We start from the raw sequence: 13399 nt of genomic DNA, 5'->3' as shown, positions 1-13399 counted from the left end.
GGGGCACGGCCTCCGGCCACCTGGTGGTCCTGTCCACCATGGTGAGCAGGTGGGTGAACCCCCGCGATGGGGGGCAGGGGACCCACCAGGTCCACGTGGACGTGGTCGAAACGCTGTGCAGGCACGGTGAAAGGTGCAAGCGGGGCCTGGGTGTGGCGGTGGACCTTGGCCCGCTGGCAGGCCGTGCAGGCATTGGCCCAGTCGCGGACGTTCCGTCGAAGGCGGTGCCAGATGAAACGCGCCGACACCAGCTTCTGAGAAGCTTTCCGGCCCGGGTGAGAAAGGCCGTGGATGGTGGCGAAGATGCGGTGCTGCGAGGAAACGGGCACGATGGGGCGAGGCTGGCCCTGGGAGACGTCGCAGAGCAGGACGGTGCCCGCGAAGGGGATGTCGGCCAGGCGGAGGCCCCGCCGCCCGGAGGGCCTGCACCGAGGTGTCGGTGGTCTGGTCGGCCACCATGAGCGTGAAGTCCACACCGAGGTGGACCGCGTTCGCGCTGGCCCGAGAAAGACAGTCGGCCACGGCGTTGTCTTTGCCGGCGACGTGCCGGATGTCCGTGGTGAATTCCGACACGGCGGAGAGGTGGCGCTGCTGGTGGGCCGACCATGGCTCCGTGACTTTGGCCATTGTGTAGACCAACGGCTTGTGGTCGACGAAAGCTGTGAACGGGCAGCCCTCCAGGAGGTGTCGGAAATGGCGAACGGCCAGGAATAGACCGAGCAGCTCGCGGTCGAACGTGCTGTATTTTAACTCGTTCGGCCGGAGTTGCCGGCTGAAAAAAGCGAGTGGCTGCCAAACCCCGTCCACCCATTGTTCATGGACGGCGCCCACCGCGTAGTTGGACGCGTCCGTAGTGAGGGCGATGGGCGCGTTGAGCACCGGGTGAGCCAGCAGCGTTGCGTCGGCGAGGGCCCGTTTTGCGCTCGCGAAGGCCGCGTCCATGGCCGCGGACCAAACGATGTCATCCTTGGCCGGCTTGCCCCGGAGGGCGTCGTAAAGGGGCGCATGAGCTGAGCAGCGCGGGGCACGAATCGGTGATAAAAATTCACCATGCCGAGGAACTCTTGTAGGGCCTTGATGGAACGGGGACGCGGGAACGTGGTGATGGCCTCGACCTTGGTCGGCAGCGGCACGGCCCCGGTCTTGGTGATGCGGTGGCCCAAAAAGTCAATGGTCGTCGTGCCGAAGTGGCATTTGGCCGGGTTGACAATTAAGCCATGCTCGCTGAGGCGACCGAACAGTGTTCGGAGGTGGAGGAGGTGCTCGGCGCGGGACGTGCTGGCGACGAGGATGTCGTCCAGATAGACGAAAAGAAATGGCAGGTCGCACAGCACGCCGTCCATTAAGCGCTGGAATGACTGGGCCGCGTTCTTGAGGCCAAACGGCATCCTCAAAAATTCGAACAGGCCGAACGGCGTGATGACGGCCGTCTTTGGGACGTCGGCCGCCCGGACAGGTACCTGGTGGTATCCCCGTATCAGGTCAATTTTGTAAAATATGACCCGTCCCGCCAAACGGGCGGAAAAGTCCTGGATGTGCGGGATCAGGTACCTGTCGGGGGTGGTAGCCTCGTTGAGACGGCGGTAGTCGCCACACGGGCGCCATCCGCCCCCCGGCTTTGGCACGATGTGCAGTGGTGAGGCCCACGTGCTATTGGAGCGCCGCACAATGCCGAGGTGCTCCAACGCGTCGAACTCGGCCTTTGCCACGGCGAGCTTGGCCGGGTCGAGGTGGCGGGCCCTGGCGTAGACCGGCGGGCCCATAGTGGGTATGTGGTGCTCAATCCCATGCCGCACTGCGACGGCCGAAAACGTCGGCCGTGTGAGGGCCGGGAATTCCGTGAGCAGGCGAGCGAACTCGTTCGCCGTCGGGAGGGCGCACGCCAGTTCGGTCGGCGCGGAGCTGCTCATCGCGCACGCCAGGGAGCTGAAGGTCTCGGCGTGGACAAGGCGACGTCGTTTGACGTCGACCAGCAGCCCGCGCGCGCAGAGGAAGTCGGCGCCCAGCAAAGCCATGGGGACGCAGGCGGTCACAAAGGTCCACTGAAAGCGCTGGCTGCCGAAGCAGAGGGTGACGTCGCGCGGGCCGAAAGTGCGTATGGCCGAGCCATTAGCAGCGACCAAAGAGGGGCCGCAAACGGCGTCCCGCCTGTCCTGCTCGGAGGCGGGTATGACGCTCAGTTGGGCGCCGGTGTCACAAAGGAAACGCCGCCCGGACGCTTTGTCCCGAATAAAAAGCAAGTTGCCCGAGTGGCCGGCGCTCATGGCTGGGAATGAACGCCGGCCCGGCCGTTTCCCGACTTGCCGAAAGTGCACGGGGGTCGGCACGTCCGAGCCTTGTGTCCGAACCTGGCATGGTAATAACACCACGCCTGGTCAGGTGGAGACCCCGGCCGTCGTGTCGGAAGCGGTCGGCGTGGCGCGGCGGCCGCCAGTTGCACCGGCAGTTCGGCCTCCAACCGCGCAGGGCGCTCGGGCGTCGCCTCGGACGGCGGAAGGCTCCAGGTAGCCGCGCCGATGTGTTGGCCCGCCGAGGAGATCTTATCGGCTTCCCTGGCGAGGGCGCGGGGATCGGTGATCAACATGCCAGCCAGGGCGAGGCGTACCGGGTGAGGCAGCTGGCGAAGGAACAGCTCGTGGAACAGAAAATCCGGAGAGTGCTCACCGAGGAACGAGAGCATATAGTCCATGCGCTCGGATGGGCGCGTGTCGCCGAGCCCGGGCAGGTCGAGCAGGCGCCGTGCGCGTGCCGCCGGTGAGAGGGCGAAGGCGTCGAGGAGGAGTGTCTTCAGCGCGTCATACTTGTCAGCAGCCGGCGGGTGCTCGAGGAGGCTCAGGGCGCGGGCTGCGGTGGCGGAACCGAGCGCTGCCACGACGTGGTGGAAGCGGGTGTCGTCCGCGGTGATGCCTCGCAGGGCGAACTGGGAGTCCACCTGGGCGAACCAAACAGCCGCGTGAGCCTCCCAGAAGGTAGGCAGTTTAAGAGTCACTGCCGTGTCCATGTCGGTAGGTCACCAGTGAAGGAACTGCGCTCCAACGCGAGTCGAAAGAATTGACGCGACCAAAGACGGAATTCGTCCAAGTTGCTTTAATGAAACAAAACAGCTCAGGTATTCTGACAAGCCCGTTTATCGGGCAGCAATATATATACACATTTATGCCGGGGCGTTTGCCCGGGAAAACCGAGACCGGCCATGCCCGTGTGTCAAGGGCGAGTCCTGGAAAGGCGAGTCTGGACATGCCCGGGCGTCCTGGATGCGGCCTGGCAAGTCGAGGCTGGGCATGCCCGAGCGCTCTGGGCGAGCCCTGGAAAGGCGAGAGCGGGCATGCCCGGACGCTCTGGGCGAGCCCTGGAAAGGCGAGTCTGGACATGCCCGGGCGTCCTGGACGCGGCCTGGCAAGTCGAGGCTGGGCATGCCCGGGCGCTCTGGGCGAGCCCTGGAAAGGCGAGAGCGGGCATGCCCGGGAAAGACGAGACCGGGCGTGCCCGGGAGGTTCGGGCGTGCCCGGGAACAGCGAGTCCGGGCATGCCCAGGAGAGGCGCGTCTGGGCCCGTCCGGACGAGCCCGGCATGGCGATCGCGCCCTGGCCGCGTCCTGGCAGGTGCAAGGCAATTGTGTACATTCAGCGGGAACCGCTACAATATGATGATTCAAAGAAAACAATCACAAACAGTTGCACAAGCATTTACATGATAAATAAACAAATTATCAGCAAATAAACAAGCAAGTATTAAGGAAAACAACTACTTAGTAAATACTACCTGACCCTCAGCTATTTTGCAAAATGCATCTCTCACACACCACTGCTTCTCAAAGAGTTGTACCTCAGAACAACAACAAAATTCCAGCTTAATTCTTGAAACATAGAGAGCTTTAAACATTTCCAAAACATCTGTACTATAAGAATCATTGCGTATCTTTGATTTTTTGGTCTTACATATTTCTGCAAGGTTTCAGTTTGTCCACAAAATGGACATTGCTCACTTATCGTTTGCGAGAAGCGGTGAATTAGGGAATTTGTGGGTAGGATCCAATCAGCAATTCTCCATTGAAGATCCCCAACACGTTTCGGCACAGGCTGTTTATAGTACCACCCCCAAATAGGGTAAAGGGGAGGGGTATTCGGCAGGACTGCAGGCCATCTGCAGGGTACAGGGGAGGGCAACGAGGGAAAAAGGATTTTTAAGCATTGCACATACAAGGTCTTTCGATTGCTCCCATAAAAGGATAGAGAGCGGCCAAAACTAATCGATTCCAAACTGAGAGAACCAGATAGACAAAGATTGGGGAAGGGTGGAGAAGATTCAGACGTGGGTACGGGAGGGTTGCTTGTCCAGCCATTTGAGGCACAGTAGATGCGAAGCACCATTTTCAAAAAGCTGTCAACTCTGCGACACGATCTAATGCCAACCGTCGAAGCCAGAGCGGTATCACTGATCCACCTGTCATTGGTGGCGTTTCTCAAGTGACACACTTTTGTTACTGAGACATTTATAAACTTTTGAATGAAGGTGCTTTCATTCACCCACTTACCAAATACAGAGTTGTGAAAGAATGGTTCGTTGAAGAACATGAACATAAGTCGAGGGGTCACAGAGACAGGTAAAGGCTTGCCACACATTCAGTAGGCTTTGGTGAAAGGCAGGTAGCATCGATAGGTCTATCTTGGTCGAGTACATCAGGAACAGCTCCTGTGCAAGGTCCAATTTCCCCACTTGACATAAGATGCAGCTGGTAAGCTGTTTCCAGGCCAAACATGGTTCAAACAAGAAGCACCATGTTGTTCGTAGGCGGAAGCCATGATGTGGCACTTGACAATGACCAGCCCTTGGCCACCCTCTGCAGTTGGTAAGTTTAGAATCTCTGGTCTCAGCCAATGCTTTCCGGACCAGAAGAAATGGGTGATGCATTTTTGTATGTCCTCCACCAGAGTTTTGGGCAGCTGCAGGGAAAGAACCTTGCACCATAACTTAGTGGTGACCAGACTGTTGATGACTAGTACCCTACCATGGTAGGACAGTTGGCAGAGCAAGTTCTTCCATTTCATTAACAGTACTTCAATGTGTGCCATCAAGCCCTCCCAGTTATGCCTCACAAAATTCCCAGGGCCAAGGAACACCCCTAGGAACTTAATCCCATCTCTTCTCCACGAAAGATTGGCAGGGAGAGGGGGAGGGAGAGGAAATAGGGGGGCAGCTAGGGGGTAGGTAGAGGGTTAAAGTCACAGCGCTTCTGTTTTTGTCCAATTTATCTTGGCCGATGATGCCCTGCTGAAGAGTACAACCGTAGTTATTTATTTAGCATGGGGGAGGTGTACTTTGAATGTATCTGTACTTGTTTAGTGTTGCTGTTACCTCCACCACAAAAGGTGGATGGAGGTTATGTTTTCACCCCTGTCTGTTTGTCCATTTGTTTGTTTGTTTGTGAACAAAATATCTCAAAAAGTTGTGGACGGATTCGGACGAAATTTGGCAGAGATGTAGCGCATGTCACAAGGACGAAATTGTTCTATTTTGGTCAAGATCCGGATTGGGATCCAGGCTACTATAATTTTTTAAGTGATACTTCACCATTGGTAGATAGGGCCAAAAATGATACATAGCAGGATATCTCAAAAAGTTGTGGACGGATTTGGAAGAAACTTGGTGGACCGGTTGGGTGTCTACAACAACAACAGGCATTTTAAGGCCATTTTCCCTGCTAGAGTGGGGGTTAGCCTTGCGGTCCCCATGACAATCTTCTCCATTTTGCCCTATTTTCTGCATCTCTCCTTGTTAACCCGCTTGCCCGCATTTCTTCTTCCACCATCTTTAGCCAAGTCTTTCTTCCCCGTCCTTTACATCCTTCTACATTCATTTCCATCACTCTTCTCAACCAGTCACTTTCATCCTTCCTCAACACATGGCCAAGCCATCTCAACCTGTTTCTCTTCACAGCATCCATCACAGGCTCTATTCCCATTCATCATCATTATCATGGGTGTCTGACAAGGACAAATCGATTAGATTTTGGTGAAGATCTGAATATGTATTCCGATATGAGAATTATTGAATTTTTAAAGTGATTCTTCACCATTGAGTGATATGGCCAACTTGGCGGAGGTATGCTCTCTACTGAGTGCCTGTCCAGTTAATTTTGTTAATAGGAGTGGCCTTGGAAAAACGCCATGATAAAGCTGTCTTAACACAGATATACAGCTCAACACGAAATCCCCATTGGCGGGGAAACCCCCTTGGGGAAGGGGAGCTAATTAATTCCCTACAACCTTCATTGTCTGACCCTTAGTCCTCCTTTCAAGTTTCGTTGAGATTGGATAAATAACCACCAAATGTATCGCAGTCAAAAACCGTCAGACAGACAGACACCAAATTGCATATTTTAGTATGATTGTACTAACAAGTGCAACAGACAATGCCGATCTCAATACATAATGTAAACTGATACTTTTATTCCTTTTGGAAGAAGGAATGTAAGACACACACACACACACACACACACACACACACACACACACACACACACACACACACACACACACACACACACACACACACACCTTGCTTTTTGTCAACTTTTCTATTCCAGACATCTTTTAGCACACGAAGAAGGGGCCAGGCCCTGCAATATTAATTAAAAACCTGATATTTGATATTTCGCCATTGAGAGAGAATCATTGATGCTTGAAATAAAAGTGTATTACATTAATTCCAGCAGGCATGAGCATTGTGAAAACAGTGTGTTGTGATGGAGTCCCTAACACAGAAGTTTCAGTGTTGTATACTATTCCATGAAGCTTCTCACCAGTAGTTTCCGGCACGTTGTACTCCCTAATGGGTATACATCACCTCCCATGGAGGGATATCCAATTATCTATAATTACTGGAATTAGGACAAAGCATTCCCTGTTGCTAGATCTCTCAGTATAAATGGGACTTAGACGTCATCATTTCATAAATGAATGCAAACCTGCTGCAAAATTAACAGATATGTACTGAAAGGTAGTTTTCAAAGTGTTCATGATCTACTAATAACATGATGATGAGTATTTTCCAACACCTATCAGTGCCAAGATTATCATTTGTTTGAGTCTATATTCAGGATTTTTAAAAGCGTGTGACATGTAAAGACAGAGTAAGATACTTATCTTTCAGTGCCACAAACTGTGCCACTTAAAGTGATGTATTGCCTTCCAACTTTGAGTGTCAACAAAAACGATATAGATGAAACATGGAGACTTTATAATTCTCAATGCATTCATAGCAACTTTGTTGTGTTGCTGTGTGATGTATCTGTCATGGCGAATACACATTTGGGCCCCAATGTAACTACCTGTGACATTGCACCACCCTGAGAAGTCATTCATTTGTATTTGACGAATCGCATGTCCTGGCTGAGAGCATCAGAAGAAGATTTTGGTTTTCAGTTGGACAAATGTAATGTTTTGTTTTGGCAATACCAACGTCGTGATTTGTTACCTTCTGCTGGTGTAGACCAGTGTTTTGGGGGTTTAGTACTACAGACTGTATGGTACAGGTACTCAGGTGGCACTCAATGTCTTTGAAGATCATTCCTAGACTATACCAAAAAGACTGATTTTACTGAAGCCAAAAATGGCAAATGCATTATATCAACAAGAAAGAGCAATCAGAGATTGAAAACCCTCGCCAGGATGTATTTTCAGTGGTTTTTAAGGCTTTTGTGTTAAAACAAATATGGCAGCCGAACTACGTGACCGGTGACGTCATCAATACTTTTTTCTAAACTAATTTATTCCTAGATTATGCTCTTGAAATTTCATCTTGATAGGATGAAGTTTTGTACTTGTCGAATTATGATGTCATAATGGAGCCATCTATGACATCATCATGAACATATTTTATTACCCATGGAGAGTTCTTCACAATGAGCAAAGTCTCAATTTTTTTTTCTATTCAGCACTTTCGGAGATATAGAGGTGCAAATTTTTTCGGTTTTTCCAAGATGGCGGCTGAACCACGTGACCGATGACATCATCATTTTTTTTCCCTCCACCAGTTTATGCCGACATGGCGCTCAAGAAATTGCATCTTGATTGGATGAAGTTTTGTACTTTTCGAATTATGACGTCATAATGGAGGCCTTGGGTGTAGAGTTAAAAATTGGGCACAGTCTTTTCCAGGGCAACTAGATTATGCTCAAGAAATTTCATCTTCGTCGGATGAAGTTTATTACTTGTCGAATTATGACGTCATAATGGAAGCACCTATGACACCATCATTAACATATTTTATTTCCCATGGAGAGTTCTTTACAATGAGCCATGTCTGAATTTTTTCTATTCAGCACTTTCGGAGATATAGAGGTGCAAAGTTTTTCTGTTTTTTCAAGATGGCGGCCGAACCACGTGACCTATGACATCATCATTAACATATTTTATTCCCCATGGAGAGTTCTTTACAATGAGCCATGTCTCAATTTTTTATATTCAGCACTTTTGGAGATATAGAGGTGCAAAGTTTTTCGGTTTTTCCAAGATGGCGGCCGAACCACGTGACCGAGGACGTCATCATTAAAATAAATTCTCCACCAGTTTATGCATCATGTCGCTCTAGAAATTGCATCTCGATTGGATGAAGTTTTGTACTTGTAAAATTATCAAATTATGACGTCATAATGGAGGCCTTGGGCCGAGAGAGTTAAAAATTGGGCACAGTCTATTCCAGGGCAAGACAAATACGTGCGTAAAGTTTGGCGATTCTATGTGCAACGGTGTAGACGTAGTACTGCGCACAGACAGACAGACAAAGAGAGACAGACAGACAGACAGACAGACAGACAAACCAACCAACCAACATACTTGCCGGAATCTTTTCTGGCAAGTAACAAACAGACAGAGAAACGGACTCAAATGCAATACTCTCTACTCAGGCGAGGGTAAAATGAAGAGTGCAAATCCTCATGGAGGACACTGCCCCCAACTGAACATTTAATAATGGGATGCACCTGTAACAAAATCTAATTGTCACACACACAATTGGCAAAGAAAAGATACACCCCCAAAATTTCCAGCCAGGTATACTTGGCGACATAACCAGGTTTTGTGAGTGATTGTCGAGGTTACTAAGAGGCTATGCGATGACGCAAACAAATCGGACACAAAAGAGAAGACAATTATTAACTTCATAAAGGACGGTGAGAAACTGAAATTAAGCGACGTCATGGGGAGGCAGGATGCATTTTGAAGCCAGGTATGGGCTGGCAGATAGATGCAGATTTGAACAGAGCCATCTCATATTGCAGTCACCCAACAAAGTCCTGATTTAATTATTTGGACTGATGTGGTGAAAAGGGTCATCATCGTTGAGCAGACGGTATCAAGGGAGGGAAATATGGAGTGGGTTTATGAAAGGAAGTTGTGTATGTATGAAGAGGTTAGATAAGTGTGTGTGATGACCAAGGGTGGAAGTGTGATGTGCTACCAATGGAAGTGGGTTGTGGAGGTTTTGTGGCAAGGTCTACGTTAAAGCATATCAAGATGATTGGAGCGTTATCAAAACAAGTCAAGAATACCGTTGGGTTTGGTCAGGTTGTCGGTGACTAAATCGACACCCCTCACTGGCTTTAATAGTGGGGAGGGTGACTGTGACACCTTGCAGGACTAAAAACAACACCTGGTAAAGGGCAGATGAGCTCCCTTTGGGAGCCACCGGGGCCATCCAGTATTTCGAGTATTCGATACAGTCTGGCACTCCACCTTGCTCTCCAAATTATCTGTCTATGGTATCCAGGGCCAACACTCCACTCTTGGGTTACTGACTTCCTCCACTCCCGTAGCCAACGTGGGGGGCTTTTAACTGGATCCTCTCATCTCCTCCCCCTGTCAAGGGTGGAGTGCCTCAAGGCAGTGTTCTTTGCCCAGTCCTATTCCAAATCTTCAACAACGATCTTTCTGAATGTCTGGGTAATCCTCTTTACCTCTTCCTGATGACTCCACCCTATGCCATAACATCGCTCATTCTTCATATTGGCAGGCAGCAGCCTCATCCCTCTCTGTTGACCTTAACTGAATCAAGAGTTGGTCAAACACTTGGAAATATGTCTTTCAATCCTGAAAAATCCTACCCACTCACTCTCTTTCTCTCTCTCCAAAAGGACCATATGGAAAACCCTTCCATCTACATTCTCAATAACACTCTTCAAGAAATTCAGTCACTCAAACACTCGGGTCTCATCCTCACCATCTGCCATGATCTATCTTGGGCAAACCACATTTCATAGTTGGCCTCCAAGGCCCCTCCGTTGGAAGAAATCTCAGTTGGGAGAAATCTCTGTTGGGAGCTGCAGACAGTCCATCACTGGATGCACGGAGAGGATGGCACGTTGGTGGCTTGGAGGAGGGACTGAGAGTGGAGGGAGACGGGTCCGGACGTAAGACCCTCCACCAGAACCATTGGGCGGCACTAGTGCAATCGAGCTAGCTAGTGCAAGGTGTGCAGGGCCAAAACACACGACTCCATCTTTTTACCTCATCTCACTTCTAATCTTGCCCCTCCCTCGTCTCTCTTTCCCAGGGATGCATGTCTGGCACTAGGTTAATGTAAAGTTGATATGTGACTGATAAGGATCCAAGGGCGTGCATTTCGATTATGGCAAAAGGAGATTGTGTACTTGCCTGTGAACAACTGTTTGTGACTCATTGTACATATATGACAGTTAAACGATGACTGTGTAAGCCATAGGAGATAATACTAGTTTAGAAAGAGGGGATAACATTAGCCTTAAAAGAGGGGATGGGATTAGTATGTTTTTTTTACATGTTAGATACACAAATATCACACACACACACACACACACACACACACACACACACACACACACACACACACACACACACACACACACACACACACACTCCATACCTCATCCCTCAGATCGGCAGTCTGCAGCCTCCGACAAGGCTTTCATCCACAGATCAATGGAACACTGCTCTCCCCTCTGGGCTGCTGCTTCTGCCTCACACCTAGCTCGTCTTCACGCTGTTGAAACCAAAGCTTTCATAATCATTGGAATCTCCCGGATGAAGCTAACTCTGAGGGCCTTTCACTCACTCACCGCAGGCAGGTTGGTGGTCTTTCTGTCTTCTACCGACTCCTCTCCGGCCTTGCCCCCCCCCACCCCCCAGCCCTGTTTGTGCTCTGCCCCCAAATATTCCTACAGGACGCACAAGATCTGCCAGCAACCCTCTTCTGGTGAAACTGCCAAAACCAAGACTCTCTGCTCACCTTCACTCTTTCATTCCTCTTTTCTCCCGCCTCTGGAACAAACTCCCTCACGCTCTTCATTTCAGCGGCACCTAAATTCTAACAACTTGAACCGGTCCAAACCGGATGGGTGTTTTTTAGGAGACACCAATATGTCGAGACAAGACTGCTCTGATCTCCTGTCTGACCCAGTGTTGGGAGAGCAGAAGCAGCATGTCCAGGGTAGAGTGTCTGGGTCTGAATCCGAACTGATGGTCTGAGATTAGGCCATTGGAGAAAAGGAAGGATTTTATGTCAACTATGATGATGGATTCCATGACTTTTCTCATGATTGGAATGAAAGATCATGGCAGATGGTGAGGATGAGACCCGAGTGTTTGAGACCCTTGGAAGTAAGCTGATATGTCTGTAGATCAGGGGATCGGTTTTTCCACCAAGTTAATATAATTTCCAACTTCCAAGCAGATGTAAGATGGCTGAGAGCATCACAAGATGAACAGGGCAGAAAAAGGACGAGCAGGTTTTTGGTACACATGCACTGATGCTGTCCGGGCCAGTCACAGAATATTTTTAAGATAGATGAGTTTTCCCCCCAACCCCAAGCCTACTCTGGTCAAAGATGTGAACAAACAAGACTGAAAGTCTAACAGTGGAGTAGCTGGGCTTGTTTGATACTTTAGTTGAAGGGGATTGTATGACCTGGGTGGGGATTCTACTTTTACATATACATATTATAGATGTAGCATATTACATATAGCCTACCCCATGTAATTATATTCTTACATGTTGCCTACGTTTGTTGTAATGTATATATTAGTGAACTATAAAAGGTGCATTTAAAGTATTTTAGTCCATTAAAAAATATTTGAAGGCAACATTTTCTTGGGAGCTATTAACCCTCCAAGTTCCACTCGCGATCTGCTCCTGAGTTTATATGATGTCACTATAAACAACGTTGTGGGTTAGTCGGCCAACAGCATGTGCAGTTCCTCTCCTTATGTGGAATTTACTCTGGTTGGAAAATATGCGCAGATCGAGTGGGTCTCCTACTCTACACGTTGCAACGGACAGCAGCTGTCCGTGTGTAAAAACAAGTACAGCAGCTGTCCATGTGTAAAAACAAGTACAGCAGCTGTCGAAGTGTAAAAACACATGACAGGTTCGACTGCTTCAACGACAGGTTTGACCGCTTCGACGACAGGTTGGACCACCGACGACAGGTTCGTCCACTTCGACGACAGGTTCGACTGCTTCGACGAAAGGTTCGACCACTTCGAAGACAGGTTCGACCACTTCGACGACAGGTTCGACCGCTTCGACGACAGGTTCAACTGCTTCAACGACAGGTTTGACCGCTTCGACCGCTTTGACTACAGGTTCGGCCGCTTCGACGACAGGATCGACCGCTTCGATGACAGGTTCGACCGCTTCGATGACAGGTTCGATCGCCTCGACGACAGGTTCGACCGCTTCGACGACAGGTTCGACCGCTTCGACGACAGGTTTGACCGCTTCTACGACATATTCGACCACTTCGACGACAGATTCGACTGCTTCGACGACAGGTTCGACCACTTCGATGACAGGTTTGACTGCTTCGATGACAGGTTCGACCACTTCAACGACAGGTTTGACCGCTTCGACGACAGGTTCAACCACTTCTATGACAGGTTGGACCACTTCGATGACAGGTTTGACTGCTTCGATGACAGGTTCGACCACTTCAACGACAGGTTTGACCGCTTATACGACAGGTTCGACCACTTCGACGACAGGTTGGACCATTTCGACGACAGGTTGGACCGCTTCTACGACCGGTTCGACAGCTTCTACGACAGGTTCGACCACTTCGATGACAGGTTGGACCACTTCGACGACAGGTTCGACCGCTTCGACGACAGGTTCGACCACTTCGACGACAGGTTCGGCCACTTCGACGACAGGTTCGACCGCTTCGACGACAGGTTCGACCGCTTCAACGACAGGTTTGACCGCTTTGACGTCAGGTTTGAACGCTTCTATGACAGGTTCGACCGCTTCGACGACAGGTTCGACCGCTTCAATGACAGGTTTGACCGCTTTGACGTCAGGTTTGACTGCTTCTATGACAGGTTCGACCGCTTCGACGACAGGTACGACCGTTTGACTACAGGTCCGG

The sequence above is a fragment of the Myxine glutinosa genome, chromosome 10 (genome assembly GCF_964187855.1).
Source record: "Myxine glutinosa chromosome 10, kmMyxGlut1.1, whole genome shotgun sequence".
Taxonomy (NCBI): domain Eukaryota; kingdom Metazoa; phylum Chordata; class Myxini; order Myxiniformes; family Myxinidae; genus Myxine; species Myxine glutinosa.
The sequence above is the reverse complement of the archived record's forward strand: the minus strand, read 5'-3'. Positions refer to the sequence as shown.